Source organism: Phocoena phocoena, chromosome 19, assembly GCF_963924675.1.
Source record: "Phocoena phocoena chromosome 19, mPhoPho1.1, whole genome shotgun sequence".
NCBI classification, from domain to species: domain Eukaryota; kingdom Metazoa; phylum Chordata; class Mammalia; order Artiodactyla; family Phocoenidae; genus Phocoena; species Phocoena phocoena.
The window spans coordinates 34,572,819-34,594,823 of NC_089237.1; positions in this window are offsets into that span (position 1 = coordinate 34,572,819).

Consider the following 22,005-nt stretch of genomic DNA (forward strand, 5'->3'; position numbering starts at 1 on the left):
TATTTAATTGATAGTTTCCTTTGCTGTATGAAAGGTTTTTAATTTGTTATAGAACTTTTTGTATACTTTTGCTTTTGTTGCCCTTGCCTGAAGAGACAGATCCAAAAAATTTCCTAGAACTGAGGTCAAAATCATGCTGCCTATGTTATTTCTAGGAGTTTTATGGTTTCAGGTCTTACGTTTAAGTCTTTAATCAATTTTGAGTTTATTTTTGTATATGGTGTGAGAAAGTAGCATAGTTTTATTCTTTTGCGTGTAGCTGTCTAATTTTTCTAATACCATTTATTGAAAAGACTGTTTCTTCCCCATTATATTCTTGCCCTGTTTATCACAGATTAACTGGCCATATAAGTGTGGGTTTATTTCTGGGTTCTCTATTCTGTTCCATTGATCTGTGTGTCTGTTTTTGTACCAGTACCATAAATTTTGGTGACTGTAGCTTTGCAGTATACTTTGATATGAAGAATACCTCTGGCTGATACCTTCAGTGTTTCAGTGGTGCTGAATTCTTTTCACTTTTGCTTATTTGTAAAACTCTTTATCTCTCCTTCAAATCTGAATGATAGCCTTGCCAGGTAGAGTATTCTTGAGTGTAGATTTTTCCTTTTTATCACTTTGAATATATCATTCCACTCCACTCTGGCCCTCAAAGTTTCTGCTGAAAAGTCAGCTGGTTGTCTTGTGAGAGTTCCTTGCACATAACTAGTTGCTTTTCTTTTGCTGCTTTTAAAATTCTCTCTCAATCTTTAATTTTTGTCATTTAATTATAATGAGTCTTGTTGAGGACTTCTTTGGGTTCATCTTGGTTGGGAGTCTGTATTTCCTGGATCTAGATGTCTATTTCCTTCCCCTGTAAGAAAGTTTTCAGCTATTATTTTTTCAAATAAATTCTCTGTCCCTTTCTCTTCTGATTCTGGGACCCCTATAATACAAGTATTAGTACACTTGATATTGTCTAAGAGGACTCATGAACTATGTTCATTTTTAAAAATTTTTTTTTTCTTTTTTTTTGGTTCAGCTTGTGGGATATCCACTACTCTATCTTTCAATTCACTGAATGTGCAGTTTTCTGTATCCACTATATCTAATCTGTTGATTCTTTCTAGTGTATTTTTTATTTCAGTTATTGTATTCTTCAGCTCTGTTTGGTTCTTCTTTATATTTTCTAACTCTTTGTTCAACTTCTCACTGTTTTCATCTATTTTATGTTAATCAAGCATCTTTGTGGTTATTACCTTAAAGTCTTTGTCAGGTAGATTGCTTATCTCCACTCCTTTTAATTCTTTCTCTGAAGTTTTGCCTTATTCCTCTGTTTCCTCATTTTGCCTAATTCTCTGTGTTTATTTCTATGAATTAGATAGGTCATTTAAGTTTCCTGATCTTGAAGAGGTAGCATTATGTAGGAGACATACTATGGGGCCTGGTAACACACTCCCCTCTGGTCTCCAGAGTTATACAGTGCCAGCCTGCTGGTAGGTGGGGCCAGGTCCCACCAATGTGGCTGTGTGGTCCACGTTGTCCTGGGACTGGTGCCAGCCCACTGGTTGTGGGTAAGCTTCTGGCATTAATTGGAGAGAGGCAGGACTCCAAAATGGTGCTTGCTAGCATCAGAGTCTTCATAGTAGAATGAGCTCCCCAAAATGGCTGCAGCCAGCATTTATAGTTGCCTCCAGCCTCTCTGGGAGGTTCTCTAAGATTAGCATGTGGGTCTGACCCTGACATTTTTCAAATTACTGCCTCTGCACTGAGATTTGGAGCTTGTGAGATTTTGTCTATGCCCATGAAGAACAGAGTCTTGGTTTTCTGCAGCCCTCTCAAATTGCAAGCCCCACTGGTCTTCAAAGCTAGATGTCCTGGGGGCTTGCCTTCCTAATGAAGGACTTCCAGGCTTGAACCCCTTGTTGTTTGGAAAGAACCTCTGAAATTGTGATTATCCTTCCTTCGGTGAGTTGCCTACCTGACAGTGTGGATCTTGGGTATACTTGTCTCCATCCTTCTTACCCATCTTATGGTTCCTTCTTTACATCTTCAGTTGTGAAAAGTCTTTCTTGCTAGTCTTCATGTCATTCTCATACATAGTTGCTCCATAAATAGCTATAATTTTGGTGTGCCTGTGGGAGGAGGTAAACTCTGCCATCATGGTCACACCTCCTATTAAATTTTATATACTAACTATAAAATCTATTATGTACTTTCTAAAAAGAAAAAAGAAAACTTAGCTCCAGAAATGGAAGACATTACCTGGATCACATTCTCTGATCAGAATATCATTAAAAAAGGAATTGAAAACATCTTATGAAACAAATAGATTAAAACAGAATCATCAGTTGAACAGATGAAAAATACTCTTCTAGGGCTTCCCTGGTGGCACAGTGGTTGAGAGTCCACCTGCCGATGCAGGGGACGCGGGTTCCTGCCCCGGTCCGGGAAGATCCCACATGCCGCGGAGCGGCTAGACCCATGAGCCATGGTCACTGAGCCTGCACGTCCGGAGCCTGTGCTCTGCAACAGGAGAGGCCACAGCAGTGAGAGGCCCATGTACAGGAAAAAAAAAAAAAAACTCTTCTAAATAACTACTAATCCCAAATAAAAGTACAATTTCAGTATGTTTAGAATATATTAAACATGGGAATTTTGCTTGCCAAGGTATGGATTCCTTAAAGCTCTCCTCAGATGTAAAGCTATATTCTTAATCTTTTTCATTATAACATAAATGAATATTCAATTCAGAGGTTAGGGAACAAAACAGCAACTCTAGTGTAACCAAGAGGAAAGAATTAAGCAAAGATATTATTCAATAAAAATATATAAAATAAAATTTTTCGAAGGTAGAATCAAAAATATGCTTCTTTAAAACTAAAATAGAATGATGTTAGTAAATCTAATTAAAAAATGTGGAAAGTGAAAATAAGAGAAATAAGAAAACTATTGAAATGTAAAAAGAGTAAATATAGATATGTATATAAATATACACACATCAAATATTCTATAATTAGCTTATATTGATTTTATGATTAGACACATAAAATTATTTTTCAAAAGGAAAACATAGCAACTTAATTTTACAAACATGAAATTAAAAATTTCCTTATGTTCTTTATACCTCAATAAAGATTAAAAAATATGAGGAAATATGAAATCATTAAAGACCTTCAGCAGAGCAGTTTTAGAGGAATGGGATGGGGGACTAAGGTTGGAAGCCATACCTTGGTTGAAGTATGAGTGGGTATTGAGAAAATGAAGACAGTACATAGAGACTTAATACCTTGGCTGTAAAGTTCAGTGTATTACTAAAAAATTACATATATATGAATGAGGAAAAATACATTGATTAATATGGAAGAGGCCATTGTTTTCTTTGCTTAAAATTTATAGATGGAGGGAAATGGTTGAAGTTAAAGAAATTGTGTAATTGATAGAAAAGTTCTTTCAGGAGGCTGGGTAGGATAATATTCATGGCAGAGATGAGAAACAGTTTTAGAAAAAATGGCTGCCTATTTTGTGGAGTTAGGAAGTTTTGACAAAAATAATCAATAAACGATCAATGATAAGATTTTATGTGATCCAAACTGAGGACCATAGCCCGGAAGCCAGCTTCCCAGATTACTCTGAGAAACTGCTCAGGAGAAGCACAGTTTTCAGTACAGTTTTATATCTTGTCAGAACAAAGAACATTAAACAGGGATACATTTCTTCAAGGTTTCAAAAGAAAAACAAAAATACCTGACCTGCACTTACACAGTGAGTCAGTATGGCCTTGGCACCTGGGAAAGGAGTCTTAATCATCAAAGGAAGACCAGCATTGGCGTCCCAGGAAGGGAGATATTTAATCTTTATTTTCAGCATGGACATGGTTTGTTTCTCATCAATGTGCCCTTTTCTTTAATAATTAAAGAAAATATACAACATATGATAGGCCACAAACAAGCTGCTTTAGTTAGCATAAAATTCAGATTTACTCATGTATAAGCCAGAATGACTTCCCCACACTTCAAAATGTGAAAATTTCTTTTATCAGAAGGAAGGAGAGATGGAAATGCCATTGAGTTAAAGTGGAGGTGGGGGAGAATGAAGTAAAGTAAGTTGAGGGAGCACATCACTTTTCTTAGTTATATAGGCAGTTAAGAGAAAGGACTGGATGTGGTGTGATGGTGGGGATGCTGATGATAATAGGGCAAGAATTTGGAACAGAGTTGTGACAATTTAAAATATTGAAGTGTCATATGTCCTCTGATCTAGACTGGGTAGAAAATGGACTATGGGATTGGGGAAGTATAAAAACCATAGGTTTTATATTAAATCTGAGAATTAAAACAAAAACACACTCAGAAAAAAAAGGAAAATATTATTTCCCATATATAGCATCGTAGCTCTTCAAACTGACATGAACTTTGGCATGAACTAATCATTATCTCTTTGATGACCTTTCAGCATGGCTCCAATGAAGCAGGATGCCAATAAGCAAAAACGTGACTTTCAATTTCAGCCACTCATGTTCCAAAGTATCTCTTCCCAGCTTTAGGAAAAGTAAACATCTAGATGTCAAGAACCCTTGCTATAATAAAATTTAAACTTACAAAACATGTGAATCAGAAGACTATTACCCATATCCATATCACAAAAAATCCCAACAACAATAAAAAACAACCACACAATATTTTCTTATTAAACTCAATCTTCCTAATAGAATGTCATACTAATGAGTATCTTTGAGGGTTTTTTTGTTCGTTTGTTTATTTTTACAGAAATGCTTCTGTGTTCTGTGATAGAAGAGCATAAATATATGACAAAATCTGGATTCTTTAAAGTTCCAAAACAGTATAGAATTATAAAATTTCACTGGTTTAGTGATTTCGCCTATTCACTTAGCTTATGTTTCTCTATTTCTCTCTGAGTGGATGAGGGTCTCAATTTCCAGCTATTGGAGAAAACTATGTGCTATTCTGATTTTCAGTATTAGCAGCTATAAAATGATCTGGACCACAGGAATTTACAAACTGTAAACTATGTAGCAACATGCAGTTGTAAAAAATCCATAACTTAAAGAGCTAACAGGCTACAGTTTGTATACCAGCTCAATCAGTTACCTAGTAAATTTAGGCAAGCCCTTTAACTAGTTAAATCTTAGTTTCTTTACCTGTAAAATGGAGACAATAATATTTCTTACTTAAAGTGCTGTGAATTGTTATGAGAAACAAGATACATAAGATTATTTTTGGAAACTCAAAAGCCCTTGATAAATACGGTGGTACTGCATTTCATAGATGTATTCCATGGGCTGGGGCAGCTTGCAAAATCACAAATCAACAATTATAAAATCAGGAAGATATTGTTGGCAGGCAAGTTCATCTAATACAGTCACCTGAAAATATAATGGATTCTTTATTTTTTTTGTTTTCGTTTTCATTTTTGTTTTTTTCAGCCTTGGCTGCCGCTGGACAGAAAAGGATCACCTTTATACTTAGTTAATTGAATAGTATGGCACAGGCTGGCACTCTTGTCAGCTTCTTCCTGCAGGTGCTAAAGTGACAAAGAATTCTATCAAAGGCAGAGCTTAATAATAAAAAACTGAGTCATTTAGATTTTTATTTACATTAAACCTTCAGACCAAACCAAGATTCTTACTTCCTGTCAGCAGTGTCAGTTATACAGAGGAAAATATTCTAACTACAGTTGCTATTGTTCATACTATTTCATTATTTTAAAGAGTCATTCTGGCAGGCACTCAGACAAAAGATAGGAGAAATGATGTCTAAAACAATAATCATAAATAAAACATGAAATCTACAAAATAGGGTGTTTGATGCATATCTGATCTGAATACTGCATCAATCTTAAGCAATACAGTTGGATCACAAAGCAAGCAAATGCTTCACAGAAGGTCTAGTCAACACATGAAATGGAGAAAGGTAAATTGGAGACAGATTACTCTTGTTCCCACTTGCAAGTTTTTCACTTGTACAATTTCTACAATGAGAAATTTTTTACAATCCAATTTTACATGGTCCAACAAAATAAATTTTAGAACTTACCTTCAAGAGTGCTGGTAGTATAAGGGCTGTTAGATTTATATATTTAAAGCAGGTATTTCTATTTTTATTTAGTGTATTGCAGTTTAGGTTAAAATATATTAAAATATAAAACTATACACTTGTACATAAAGAGAAACCACTGCCAAGACTATGTGGATGATTTTCATCATTTGTGTGTGTATGTTTATTTCTGGATAATTTTTTTTTATTTCTTTCAATATGTATGTGAGATATCTATATATACATACATGTATATATAGAGAGAGAGACTGACATCTATATTGATGTATTTATATTGACATATATATATGTATCCTATTTAGCATGTTTTGTAAAGATTATTTTTAATAGCTGCTTAATTCATTGTGTAGATCTATCAAATTTTAATCAATCGTTTCATTCTGTAAGGCATTCTTTTATGTATTAATTATTTTTAAAGTGTTGCAAAAATATCCTTTACATGGGAACAGACTTTTACTTCCTTAGAATGAAGTTCCTAGAAATATATATATTGAGATGAACTCTTTTAAGGCTCTTGATACAATTTATTTTGGTTAAGACAAGTAGGGTCAGCTCAATCAATTAGGCAGGAAGGGGTTTCCCTGGTGGCGCAGTGGTTGGGAGTCCGCCTGCCGATGCAGGGGACGCGGGTTCGTGCCCCGGTCCGGGAGGATCCCACATGCCGCGGAGCGGCTGGGCCCGTGACCCATGGCCGCTGGGCCTGCGCGTCCGGAGCCTGTGCTCCGCAACGGGAGAGGCCGCAGCAGTGAGAGGCCCGCGTACCACAAAAAAAAAAAAAAAAAAAAAAAAAAAATTAGGCAGGAAGGACATTATCAATACTGGGAGCAACATCTAATCCTGTAAGGAAGAAACAGAGGATTTTTAAATGCTTCCCTTCTCTTTGAGATAGAGAATCCTGAAAATGCTACAGTCCAGAAGGTCTGCTTTCTAAAGAAGGTCTATGGACATGTTCCTAACTGATACTTCAAAGCAATAGAAAATTTATGTTTATCATCTGGATATATAAATGAACATAAAAGTATACAAATTTTTCAGAACAAAGTTTAGGGAGTCCAAAGTTATAGATTCTGAATATATAGTGTATTAATCATGATCATGACAGGAAACATACCATGCACTCAGAAGAAATGATCAAAAAAGACGTTAGTGAAGTAACTATTTCCAGAAGTTGGGGAGAGGTAAGGGAATCAGCAAGGGCTGAGAAAGCTCTCAGGCACTAGCAAGAGTGAGACACATTATGACTCAGGATGCGAAGATTCATGGAGAAAAACTCATGTTGCCTGAACCCAACTCAGAACTACAACTGCGGGAGAGAAGGTAAGGATTGTCTAAGGATACAGTTACTGTAAAAACCACAGTTCAAAAGAATGGGATTGAGAAGAAGATATGGGAGTATACCTTGATGTCTTTCTCTTGCTCTCTTATTTCCTGCTGGTCTTTTCTCTTGGTGGAATCTATCCAGAAGCTGGAGTGCAATTGATAATATTTGTAGTGTTGAGCTGTCTTGAGCATGGATTGGGGTAAAAAGAGTCAAAAAATGATGGGTGGGGTGGTGTATGTAAGGGGATAAGGGTAGGTGTTAATGAAAATAACAGCACATGTGGAAAAGTAAGAAGGTAATTTATATCAGTGCTTCTTAAACTTTAATGTTAATACAAATCATCTGAGAATTTTGTTAATGTGCAGATTCTGATTCAGTAAATCTGCAGTAGGCCTGAGATTCTGTATGTTGAATAATTTTCCATTTGCATAAAGCATCACATTTGATCTATGTAACAATCCCATGAAATAGGGGGATCCTGTCACAGATGTAGGGTCTCTTTTATAGGGGCTACATTCCTTTGGGGTGATGGAGCCATTCAGATAATATATAGCCCAGTCCTTGTCCAGGTTCTCAGGAGATATACTTGATGGAATCCTTGACAGCAAGGCTTGAAGGAACACATTCCTGGATCAAAGGAGTACATCTAGAATAAGGTTTGTAAGAGCCACAGAAATATACCCAACTTTCTCTCATCATCATTAATAATCCACATTTAAAGACAATAAGCAGAGATTTTGCCAGGTGATATGGGAGAATCCAAGCTCCTAAAGATGTCTCCATTTGGTTCTTAGACATTTCTAGGTAGATTTACCTAAGTTCATATTTCTGCACCAGTGGAATTCTTGAGTTCTCTGTCAATAGATAAAAGAATATAAAAAGCATGTACATAGTTAACATTATTGTACCAATGTTAATTTATTGGTTTTGACAAATGTGTGTGGTTATATAAAATGTTAATATTAAGGGAGTTAGTGAATGAAATATGGGAACACTATACTATCTTTGTACCTTTTTTGTTTCAAGGTAAAAGCTTCAAAATTATATATACCCACACCTCAGAGATATTGAGGGTTAATTTCCAGACCACCACAGTAAAGGGAATATTGCAACAAAGCAAGTCACACAATTTTTTTTTATTTCCCAGTGCATATTAAAGTTATGTTCACACTATAATGTAGTCTATTAAATGTACAAGAGCATTATGTCTGTAAAAACAATTTACATACCTTAATTAAAATACTTTATTGTTAAATATGCTAACCATTGTCTATACCTTCAGTGACATTAATTTCATTGTACACCTCCATCAATTTATAAAATAAGACAACAATGAAGTTTGACACATTGATTGATTCTTCCTTTCATGAATGATTTCTCTGTAGCATGCAATACTGTTTGATAGCATTTTACCCACAATAGAACTTCTTTCAAAACTGGAGTCTATCCTCTCAAACCCTGCCCCACTGACTTATAAACTAAGTTTACATAATATTATAAGCCCATTGTTGTTATTTCAACAATAACATCTTTGCAGTATTCCAGGAGTAGATTCTATCTCAAGAAACCATTTTCTTTCCTCATCCGTAAGAAGTAATGTCTCATTCATTAAAGTTTTATCTGAGATTGTAGCAGTTCAGTCACATCTTCAGGCTCCAACCTCCACTGAAGTCTTGAATCTCTCAAACTCATCCATGAGGGTTGGAATCGACTTCTTCCAAACTCTTGTTAATGTTGATATTTTGACCTCTTACTATTAATCATGAATGGTCTTTATTGCATCTAGAATGGTGAATTCTTTCCAGAAAGTTTTCATTTTACTTTGTATATATCCATCAGAAGAATTACTATCTATGGCACTATTGCCTTACAGAATGTATTTTTTAAGTAATAAGACTTGAAAATTGAAATTACTCCTTGATCCAAGAGCTGCAGAATGGATGTTGTGTTAGCAGGCATGAAAACATGAATGTCTTTGTACTCCTCCATAAGAACTCTTTGGGGTGACTAGGTACATTTTCAATGAGCAGTAATATTTTGAGAGAAGTCTTTTTTTCTGAGCAGTAGGTATCAACAGTGGGCTTAAAATATTCAGTAAACCATGTTGTAAACAGATATACTGATATCCAAGCTTTGTTGTTCCATTTATAGACCACAGGCAGAGCAAATTTGCATAATACTTAAGAACCCTAGGATTTTCAAAACAGTAAATGAACATTGACTTAAAATTCAAGTCACCAGCTGTGTTAGCTCCTAACAAGAGAGTCAGCCTTTCAATCTTCGAAGTCAGACATTGACTTCTCTTCTTTAGCTATGACAGTCCTAGTGACATCATCTTCCAAAAGAAGGCTATTTTGTCTATGTGGAAAATCTGTTGTTTAGTGTAGCTACCTCCACTAATTATCTTAGCTAGATCTTCTGGATAACTGTGGTAACTTCTACATCATCTCCTTCTACTTTTATGTTATAGAAACAGCTTTTTTTCTTAAACCTAATGAACCAACCACTGCTCACTTCAAATTTCTGCAGCTTTCTCACCTCTCCCAGCCTTCATAGAATTGAAGAGAGTTAGGATCTTGCCATGACTTAGGCTTTGGCTTAAGGGAATGTCATGGCTAGTTTGATCTTCTATCCAGACCACTAAAGATTTCTTCATATCAGCAATAAGGCTGTTTTCACCATCTTATCATTCGTGTGTTCACTGGAGTAGCACTTTTAATTTCCTCCAACTTTTCATTTGCATTCACAACTTGTTTAACTGTCTGGCACAGGAGGTCTAGTTTTTGTCCTATCTTGGCTTTCAGCATGGCTTCTTCACTAAGTTTAATTATTTCTAGCGATAGGCTTAAAGTGAGAGATATGTTACTCTTCCTATCACTTGAATACTTAGAGGCCATTGTAGAATCATTAATTGGCCTTATTTCAATATCATTGTGCCACAGGGAATAGGAAGGCCAGAGGAGAGGGAGAGATATGTGGAAAGGGGTCTGGGTGGAGCAGTCAGAACACACAACATTTATCGATTAAGTTCACTGTCATATCTGGGTGCAGCTTGTGGTCCCCCCCAAACAATTACAGTAGTAACACCAAAGATCACTGATCACAGCTTATCATAACAAGTATAATAATAATATAAAAGCTTGAAATACTGTGAGAATTACCAAAATGTGATACAGAGACCTGAAGTGAACAAATACTGTTGGAAAAATGGTGCCAAAAGACTTGCTTGACACTGGGTTGCCTCAAACCCTCAATGTATAAAATATGCAATATCTGAAAGCACAATAAAGAGTAGTGCAATAGAATGAGGTGAGCCTGTAGATAGTATATGTCAGCCAAGGGAAAAGGAAGAGCGAAACACTCTATGACAAAAAAAATGTAATTCATTCTTCTGTTTACTTATAAAGAAATGCAGCTTAAAAGAGGATTATAAAAGTTTGCAAAACAAAAATTATAGATTCTGGAATCAGATTGCTTGGGTTCAAATGTCTGCTATCCTCTGACATGTAGGTCTTGGGAAATTTACTTAGTCACTCTGTGTCTCAGTTTTCTCACCTATAAATTGGCAATAATATTAGTACAAACTTCTTAAGCACTATTGTGATCTGTAATAATAAATATGTATTTGGTCTTTGTCCCCATTTTCTGACAAACAGATCCTAAAACGATTGGAATCTCTGAGATGATGTTTCTTTCTGTGAGCTAATGAGATGACTGGTGACTTGGGGCTCCTGGATCACCTCATGATGGGAAAATCAGTCATGTGATTAGAGGGTTGGAACTTTCAGTCCAACCTCCGACATCTGGTGAGGGAAGAGTAGAGGAGCTGAATGTGGATGTTGAGGTAATCACTAATGGCCAAAGACTTAATCACATGCCTACACAATAAGACCTCCATAAAAATCTGAAAGCTATGAGGTTTGGAGATCATCCAGGATGCTAAACATTGGAGCTGCTGGGAGGGTGACATGGCTAGAGAAGGCACAGAAGCTCTGTACCCCTCCTCTCTTACCTTACCCTGTGCATCTCTTCCATCTGGCTGTTCCTGAATTACATCCTTTGTAATAAATTGGTAATCTAGTTAATGAACCATTTTCCTGAGTTCTGTCAGGCTTTCTAGCAAGTGATTAAACTCCAGGAGGGAGTCATGGGAACATCCCATTTATAGACGGTCAGCCAGAAAAACAAGTGACATTCTGGACTTGTGATTGGTATCTGAAGTGGGGAAAGTCTTGTGGATCTGAGACCTTAACCATGGGATCTGACACGAACTCCAGGTAAATAGTTTCAGAATTGAGTTAAATTAGAGGACACTCAACTGGTATCAGAGAATTGCTTAGTTTGGGGGAAAAAAACCCACACATTTGGTGACTGGAAGTAAAGTATGAGTGTTGTGTGTGGAGAGGGAAAACAGAGGAGTTTTCTCTTTACAGCTGTCATGAGACTAAGAAAAGTCATGTATTTAAATCATACCATAGTGCTGATAATAATGAATGCAATAAACTTACTATTATTATTATTAATAATGTTACTTTTATTATCCTGTGTTTTTCACTGGATCCCTACATCTTAAGTAGAGGAGCTTATATATTTCTCCTGATCTGGCTAAAAACGGTATTAAAGTTTGGCATTATTATCAGAACTTGACAAATGGGGCAACTCAAATTGAGAGTTTACATTTGCTGCCCACAATAATCAATCTAAGTCAGAATAGTGGGGACAAGACCCCAAACCAATTGCTCTAAGTTTCAGCACTCTTCCTATGGTCATGCTCTCTGTTCTAGTAAATTCTTGCCCTTTATGAATTGTAGGGAAAAAATCTTATTCCACATAAAAATATTACCCAATACTTCTTGGACGTCCCTATCACTTCCAGAGACCTATTTCTGGAGGCTCACTGATTCTCTTGCTGCCTACTCAAGACTACATAGAACACAGTTTCACACACTCTCTGCAGAGACTTAGGCTGAGCTAAAAGGCTCTTGAGTATTAAGGAAGGGGACTGTCTCTCCTGTCCACTATTCTATTAATAAAATGCACAGGGAATAGCACCTAGGCAAATTAACCATGCTGTAAGACCTGCACCCCACTTTGCTTAATCATCAGACTATAGTACCCAGGGGGGATGAAAAGAGGGCCTTGATACTTAGCAAGCTTGTCATCCAATGCCAATCCAAGGCTAACAGGAAAATTCTCCACAACTGTTCAGATGGCTGGTGATTCGTTCGCTGGCAGCAATTCTTGCCACCAAATGAAGAGCTGAGCTCTAGGGTGTGTTGACAAAATACTGTTTATAGATCCTTAATTAGAGTGAGGGAAGATTCCCAACAATTCCTTCCACTTGTCTGCCAGATGGTCTATTTATTATCCTTCATTTGAGTCTCCCCTCCCACCCCTGATACCAAGTTTTTATCACTGTCACTTGTAAGTCTTTGTTTATCCTCGTGGAGAGCAGTACATTGATACTTCTTCAATTTATGATGTGTGATATGATACTTGTTGGTTATGAGAAATGGGCCGTTGCCTGGTAACCAAGGTGTCTGTTACCAGGAAAAGAAAAACTTATTAAGCAAGGCACCCAATTTTTACAGTATTACAAACAAATTGGCTACTTTTTTTCTTAGATGTTTCAGGTAGTGGAGCCCCTTTGAACTAGACCCATATCTTCTGACAATACCAAAGCAATGAAATTAAAGATAGGAAATAAGAATATAATTAACTTTCCAGTGAATATAGATTTCTTTTATTGATGCTATGGTGCTGGGAAAGAGGAAAAGAAGACATCTCATGTACTCAAGTCCCTATGTCTGATTTCATCACTCTAATTGATACAGTCAGGGTCCATTAAAACACTTGATGTCAGCCACAGAGCCAATGTAGAGCTCAGAAAATTTGTAAAGCCCAATTTTGCACCAGTTTAATCCTTAAGCTACTACAGTGATCTTTCACAGTTTCAATAACTATTCCACATAATCAAGAACCTGTCTAGTAAGAAGTTCCAATAACTGCAGCTCTCTCTTTTGTATACCTTAATTTCCTATTTGTTACATTACGTAAATGCCAGATTTTACTGTGATTGTGCCCCTCATACCATCTCATTGTGGCTTCTCCTTTGTCTTTGGATGTGGGTTATCTTTTTTGGTGAGTTCCACTGTCTTCCTGTTGATGACTGTTTAGCAGTAAATTGTGATTCCAGTGGTCTCACAAGAGGGAGTGAGGGCATGTGCTTCTACTCCATCATCTTAAACCAATCTTGACCAATAAGTGAGCAGAGGTGTCAGTTCTGGATGGAGGCTTTAAGGGCCAACACCCTCCTCACCATGTTCTCCTTTCCATCTGCCAAAACTACTGACAATGTTCCAGAGAGAGGCTGCTCTGACACCTTGGGTCCCAGAGAGATGATATGGAATAGAAACAGGGTCAACCTGCTAGTGTTGGGCATAACCTCTGGGTAGGTGACTCACAAACTGGAGAACAATTATACCACAGAAGTCCACTCACTGGAGTGAAGGTTCTGAGCCCCACGTCAGGCTTACCAACCTGGGCATCCGGCAATAGGAGGATGAATTCCCAGAGAATCAGACTTCGACGGCTAGCAGGATTTGATTGCAGGACTTTGACAGGACTGGGGGAAACAGACTCCACTCTTGGAGGGCACACAAAAGTACTGTGTGCCTCAGGACCCATGGGGAAGGAGCAGCAACCCCATAGAAGACTGAACCAGACATACCTGCTAGTGTTGGAGGGTATCCAGCAGAGGCAGGGGGTGGCTGTGGCTCACTGTGGGGACAAGGACACTGGCAGCAGAAGTTCTGGGAAGTACTCCTTGGCATGAGTCCTCCGGAGTCCACCATTAGCCACAACAAAGAGCCTGTAGCCTCCAATGCTGGGTCACCTCAGGCCAAACAACAAACAGGGAGGGAACTGTTGGTTGTTCGGCCTCATCCATCAGCTGACAAGTGGTTTAAAGTTTTACTGGGCTTTGCCCACCAGAGTAACACCCAGCTGTACACACCACTAGTCCCTCCCATCAGTAAACTTGCACAAGCCTCTTAGCCTCATTCACCAGAAGGCAGACAGCAGAAGCAAGAAGAGCTACAATCCTGCAGCTTTTGGAATGAAAACCACATTCACAGAAAGATAGACAAGATGAAAGGGCACAGGGCTATGTACCAGACGAAGGAACAAGATAAAAGCCCAGAAAACAACTAAATGACATGGAGACAGGCAACCGCCCAGAAAAATAATTCAGACTAATTATAGTGAAGATGATCCAGGACCTCAGAAATAGAATGGAGGCAAAGATTGAGGAGATGCAAGAAATGTTTAAGAAAGGTCTAGAAGAATTAAAGAACAAACAAACAGAGATGAACAATACAATAACTGAAATGAAAAATACACTAGAAGGAATCAATAGCAGAATAACTGAAGCAGAACAATGGATAAGTGACCTGGAAGACAGAATGGTGGAATTCACTGCCATGGAACAGAATAAAGAAAAAAGAATGAAAAGAAATGAAGACAGCCTAAGAGACCTCTGGGACAACATTAAATGCAACAACATTCACATTATAGGGGTCCCAGAAGGAGAAGAGAGTGAGAAAGGACCTGAGAAAATATTTGAAGAGATTATAGTCAAAAACTTCCCTAACATGGGAAAGGAAATAGACACCCAAATCCAGGGAGCACAGAGAGTCCTAGGCAGGATAAACCCAAGGATACACATGCCGAGACACATAGTAATCAAACTGACAAAAATTAAAGACAAAGAAAAATTATTAAAAGCAACAAGGGAAAACTGACAAATAACATACAAGGGACTCCCCATAAGGTTAACAGCTGATTTCTCAGCAGAAACTCTACAAACCAGAAGGGAGTGTCATGATATATTTAAAGTGATGAAAGGGAAGAAACTACAACCAATATTACTCTACCCGACAAGGGTCTCATTCAGATTCGATGGATAAATCAAAAGTTTTACAGACACACAAAAGCTAAGAGAATTCAGTACCACCATACCAGCTCTACAACAAATGCTAAAGGAACTTCTCTAAGTGGGAAACACAAGAGAAGAAAAGGACCTACAAAAATGAACCCAAAACAATTAAGAAACTGGTAATAGGAACATACATATCGATTATTACCTTAAATGTGATTGGATTAAATGCTCCAACCAAAAGACACAGGCTTGCTGAATGGATACAAAAACAAGACCCATATGCATGCTGTCTACAAGAGATCTCCTTCAGACCTAGGGGCACATACAGACTGAAAATAAGGTGATGGAAATGGATATTCCATACAAATAGAAATCAACAGAAAGCTAGAGTAGCAATACTCATATCAGAAAAAATAGACTTTAAAATAAAGAATGTTACAAGAGACAAAGAAGAATACTACATAATGATCGAGGGATCAATCCAAGAAGAGGACATAAGAATTATAAATATATATGCACCCAACATAGGAGCACCTCAATACATAAGGCAAATGTTAACAGCTATAAAAGAGGAAATCGACAGTAACACAATAATAGTGGGGGACTTTAACACCTCACTTATACCAATGGACAGATCATCCAGACAAAAAATAAATAAGGAGACACAAGCTTTAAATGTTACAATAGACCAGATAGATTTAATTGATTTTTTTAGGACATTCCATCTGAAAGCAGCAGATTACAATTTCTTCTCAAATGCACACAGAACATTCTCCAGGATAGATCACATCTTGGGTCACAAATCAAGCCTTGGTCAATTCAAGAAAATTGAAACCATATCAAGCATCATCTTTTCCGACCACAACGCGATGACATTAGAGATAAATTTCAGGGGAAAAAAACATAAAAAAACGCAAACACATGGAGGTAAAGGCCAGAAACATAGAGGTACTAAAAATAAAAGAAATAAGAAATTTTCTGTAGATGTGTGTATGTGTGTGGGGAGGTACAAAAGTGTATATATATATATTCATGCAATTTTATATCCATATAGCTATTCTTTAGCTTATTTGGCATATCTAATGACTGCATAATATGTATGGTAAGTTTAAAAAATGTGAGGATAAACAAGATAGAGAGAGGCCCTGCCCACACAGAATTTAAACATCTAGAGAATGGCAGGAAAAGTAAAGAGGCAATTATTACACAGTATAATGAATACTGAAGTATATATTGATAATAAATAGAGGTTGCTATGAAAACTCATGGATCAGATTTCAGGCTTGAATGGTCAAGAAATCTTCGTTGAAAGCCATTTGATTATTTGGCTATTTAACTTGGGACCTAAAGATGACGAAGGGAATAATTAGGGGAAGAGAGGAGTGATGGGTGAGATTTCCAGGGAGAGAGAGAGAGATACAAAATTTTCCTAGTCAGCACTGAGAAATCTTTTAACAGTACTAAATTTATTTTGTGATTTTCTTCTGAATGTTTTATCCCCTGAACATATACAATGGAGAGAACTTTGCTCTTGTTATATGCTTTGCTGAGATGCTTCCCTGTATTCTCTGTCTGATCCTTTTATCATTGTCCAAGTATTTTGTGCTACAGCAAGCTTTCTCTGGCCCTGCCCCTTCTTGGTGCTCCAGTGTAATCTGAGCTGTACTGTGACTGTTTCCCTATGAATCTGTCAACTTTTGAGGGCAGGGATATGATAACTTTAGAGCACAGTTCTTGAAAAAACAACATTGATCTGAATGGCAGCTTGTCAAATCCTAAACCTGACTAACGTTATCACTCAAGATTTTTCCAGCTGTGTTATGGGAGCCAAAAAAAAACACAAAACAAAACCAGAACAAAACAACTGACTTCTCCCATCAGGAGATCCACCGGAGCAGTCTTCCAGAGGAACTCTGCACTCAAATGTAGTGCTTTCTGGATCAAGACCAATGGTTAGTCAGTCTTTGTTATCAGACTTTCTTAGACCAATGCTTCTTTCCTGAGGAATGACTTCACTGAACAGTTGTAAGAAGAGAGTTAATTTCTGGGCTCAAGCAAACCTTTTAACGATATCAGCAAGAATGGAAAAGGAAAACTGAAAAATGACTCCTGAAGAAACTTTGACTTATGGTCACATTGAGAAGGAGTGATTTTAAACTAATGTCTGAAGTTGGTGAAACTGAAGTTTCAAGATGTAAAATAAGTTACAGCTAATTTAGTGTTCAGGCTGTTATGGATGAAGAGCTGTCTGACTCCAAAGCTTGATCTTCTTTGACCAGAAAAAAACTGCCTCCCAAATCAATTAGCTTAGCCACCTGCTAGCTAAGGAACTGCTTCAGCATTACAGCCTGATGTGCTCAGCTTGAGGTCTTGGCAGACAGCAGAACACGGAGTCTCCTGACTGAAGTCCTAATCTGTGGGAACTATGTGCGCACACACACGCATGTATGTATATGTGGATGGCTTTAAGGGATCCCATGAGAGCTTTGGGGTGTTTCATTCTTTTTGCTTCTCCTGCATATTTTATATATAACTTTAAAGATAATAAGTAACAATATGTTATGAGGCTCTCAAGTGTGTAAGTGTCACTGCCTGGCTCAAACATGTTTAATCTGTATTTGCTGAACAAGTAATAATCTTTTGCCTCCTCCTTACTAAATGTTCCCTTTAATCTCTTTAGAAAAAGGGTACAGGTTTAGGAGGAGATATAACCAAACTATTATTTATAATATTCTCTTCAAGATAATTGGAAGAAATCTCTAGGAACAAAATTTAGTAATTTGAGTAAAACTGTATTAGAATTAATAAGTTAAGAAGACTGAATTGTAATATTTACCCGAAGACTAACTGGTATTATATTAACTCATGTTGAATGTTTCTCTTTTACATGCTACTTAGAAATTATCAGGGAAAAGCAAATGCCAATATTTAAGGACCAAAATCAAGAGTTGTCATCTGTAAGGGACCATTGGCAATTGTTGAGTAATTAAATATTGGACAACTCATATATTTTCCCCATCATTATCCTGGGCTATCAGAAGGCATAATAACTCATTAATTAAATGTTAGCACTTTCATGGTAAATTAATAAATGGATTAAACTGTTAAAATAGTGGATATGTGTTTTGTAAGCTTTTAACCAGTAAGTCTATAAGTCTGTACTGAGAGTTAGTATAATTATTAAAGAAATAACCTTGTCATATGTATATGTGTCATATATATATGTGTGAGTATGTATGTTATAATTTTTATATATAGAGAAGTAAGTAAAACTAGTTTTTCTAATTTCATTTAGGAAAACACAGAAGAGCTTAAAAATTTGAGAATGGCTTCAAACAAAATGGTTACATTTTAAAATGGCACTCAACAAAAGAGAAATCATGTATTTGAAAAACTCATGTAGTTTACATGATGTTACTTCTACTGTACTATGACATCATAATATCTTCAGTGCCCATTGAATGATTAAGTATTATATTTGTCTTTTAACCAAAATATCCGAGGGTTTTGTACTTTTATAGTATTTCTTCAACCATCAATTCCTTTGCTGGTGTTGGTCTCTCCAACTTCATCCATTCTCTTACCTAAACTTTCTCATTTGCTTAAATGAAGAACTGAGTGTGTTTCCATAGAAGTTCTGCAGAGAAGAGTTCATGGATTTGATGACTTTGCTCCTCAGAATCCTTTCCTGTTCACCTCCTTCTTAGTTTACAGCCATGCTATTAAATGTTTGCATTGGTTGAGTTCAGATGTATACATAAACTCTCAATATGAATGTAAAAAATGTCTTTAATCCTTATCTTTAAATCCTCACAAAAATCTGGATCATTCTGCACTAAAAAATTTCCTCCATGATGAGGGAGGATCAGTACAGTACAAGGTTTTCCAGTCTTGGCACTATTGACATTTGGAGGCTTTTTCCATTTGTTGTAGGGTGCTGTGCTGAGCATTGTGGAATGTTTAGCAGCATCCCTTGCTCCTACCCACTAGATTCCAGTAGCGATCCCTGCCCAGCTGTGGCAAATAAAAATGTCTTCAAACATTGCTGAATATGCCTTGGCAGGGGGCAGCAAAATCACCCTCTGCCCAACAGAGAATCACTGAAAATCCTGGAATAAACAAATACTTTATGATTAGTTATTTGCCTGAGACTTGTACTGTTAAAAGTGAGCTACCTTCACGTTTATGAATCAAACATCAGAACATGCAAATCATAGTTATGTAAACTATTGTTGATTATCCAGAACTCTCTTTGTGTTTAAAGTTTCTGTTTTCATTACATTTCTGCCCAGATCTTGACATTTGCCTTTGTTTCCTATTTTCAATCCTAATCGAATGTTTGTCAAATTCCTCTAACAGTATGTATAGATTTATTGCATTGATGACATGAATTGATGGCCTCCTTAAATCCACACTCTTTGCAATGCAAGTTTACAGCTCCCCCTAACAAAAAGTAGAGTCTATTTTCTCTTCCCTTGAATCTGGATTGGACTTGTGACTTGTTTGGCCTACAGAATGTGGCAGAATTGATAGTGTGTCAATTTTGAGTCTAGACCTCAAGGTGTCTTGTGTTGCTTCCTCTCCATCTGTTTTCATTTGAACCCCAATCCTGACATTTAAACATATCTGGACTTACATGCTGAAAGGATGTGAGAGACCACATGTAGGAGGGACAAGCCATCCAAGCAGAGGACATCTGAGACCATATAGCCTTCAGCCAACTACCTGCTGACAGAAAAATCATAAGACAGTTCTGAGATCATTCAAGTCCAGATCGGCAGAATCACCCAGCCAACCTTCAGAACTTTGGAGGTAAATACATGCTGGTCATTTTAAGCCACTAAGTTTTGGTGCTGGTTGTTGTGCAGCATTACTGTCAGTTGATTTATCTACTGTCTTGATTTCTCATATTTCTAAAACTTTGGACCAGACTTATTCCTTTTGCTCTTTCTTCTCCAGCCACTCCAAATAGGATTAATTACTGATTTTGCTTTTGTCCCTGGGTCTAAAACTCTAGGCAGTCCCACTCGGTGAGAACCCCCATAAATCTTTTTCCAAGCCCTGAAAGGGACAGTATGGTTCAGTGATGGACTTTATTTTTTATATTCTTCAAAACTGCCTATGTTAGTTTGAATAATTATTGTTTGATTAATTTCATCATTTGAAAAGGACTTTATAATATCTAGTAATAATATTTATATAGACATGTCAGATTTCAAAGAAATAAATTGGACAACCGTTAAATTAATAATTGAGACTTGCCCAGACTTTCCATGAGGATTTAAAACTTGAAATCTCTTCATTTTAATGCACAGAAACCACCTGGGTATTCATGTATGCCAATTCATTTTGGCATTGTTCTAGCCTTGTATACTGTAAATCCAATGTTTAAATATGCTGGGCTTACTGGTATCTTCAAAAATGGAACATGTTTAATTAAATTTCCTAAGTACCTTAGTGTTATTTCCCTCCTTAAATGTGGGATAGTTTGTGTAATTTGGCAGATGTACAGGGTATAAGCAAAACTGTAACATAAAATTTGTATGGAGTATCCTATGGGACTATGTTCAGAAACTAATGGCAAATTATCTATTTTGGGATTTATGAGTCTATTGAACATCCATTTTATTCATTATTTATATCTATTATGCTATTTAAATACTATTTAATATTTGATTGACTATCATTGGAAGAAATGTACTCACTTTTAAACTTTTGGTCATTTACCTAATTAAAACATTAATATATCAAAGAAGATGAGAAATGGGAAACACTTGTGACCTTAGATTGAGACATGTGCATGTGCAATTAAGTAATTATCAGAGGTTATTGTCAGAGCACCATAAAGAAAACCTTATTTGGTGGAAAACACAAATGGTAACAACTAGAAGAGTTGTTAATGATGTAATTAAAGAATCAACCAATTGTTCAGATATTAATTTCAACAGTGGGTTTAATGATACTTCTATTATATCATCATCCGCTCAAAGACAGGAGATAGGCTTTCTAGTTCTATTCCTGACACTTACTCATTGTGTCAACTAGAGCTGTACACTTAAGGTCTCTGAGTTCCATGTACCCTCTGTGACTTCTCTATGTTCTAAAATCTGATCATCTGTGTCTTCAGTAGTCTATACTGTATAGCGATGGGAGAATTAATGAAGGACTAAAATGCAGTTCTAAGATTATTTTAGAAAATAAGCATGTGACAATATATCTGATCTGAGTAATAATCACAAACTAGCAAACTGTGGCTGAAAGCCTGAACATTCTGCTGTTAATAACAAACTGCCAGGTGACATGATATAATTATTTTATTTAGTGGAAACATTTAGTCTATAAATAAATTTATATTTATATAGGAGAAATACAGGAGTTTCAAAATAAAGTCAATTTCTGGTAAGTGGTGTCATCTCACACTACTTTCATGTTTATTAAGAAATCATATACATTTCACGTTCTGTAAAGCTATGGAAGAACATATTGTAGCACGCTTAACTCCTCATCACGAAAATTCTGTGCCTCCAATAGATATTTGCAATTTACTTGGCATAGTTTCCTTTGTTGCACCTCTTTGTGGACCTGTCACTTCTATTTTGTGGTGTCTTCTGCCCTCCCAGCAACAACATCTTTCCTTATGTAACACCCTATCTCAACTGTTTCAATTTCTTTTGGGAGGGATAGGCATCTTT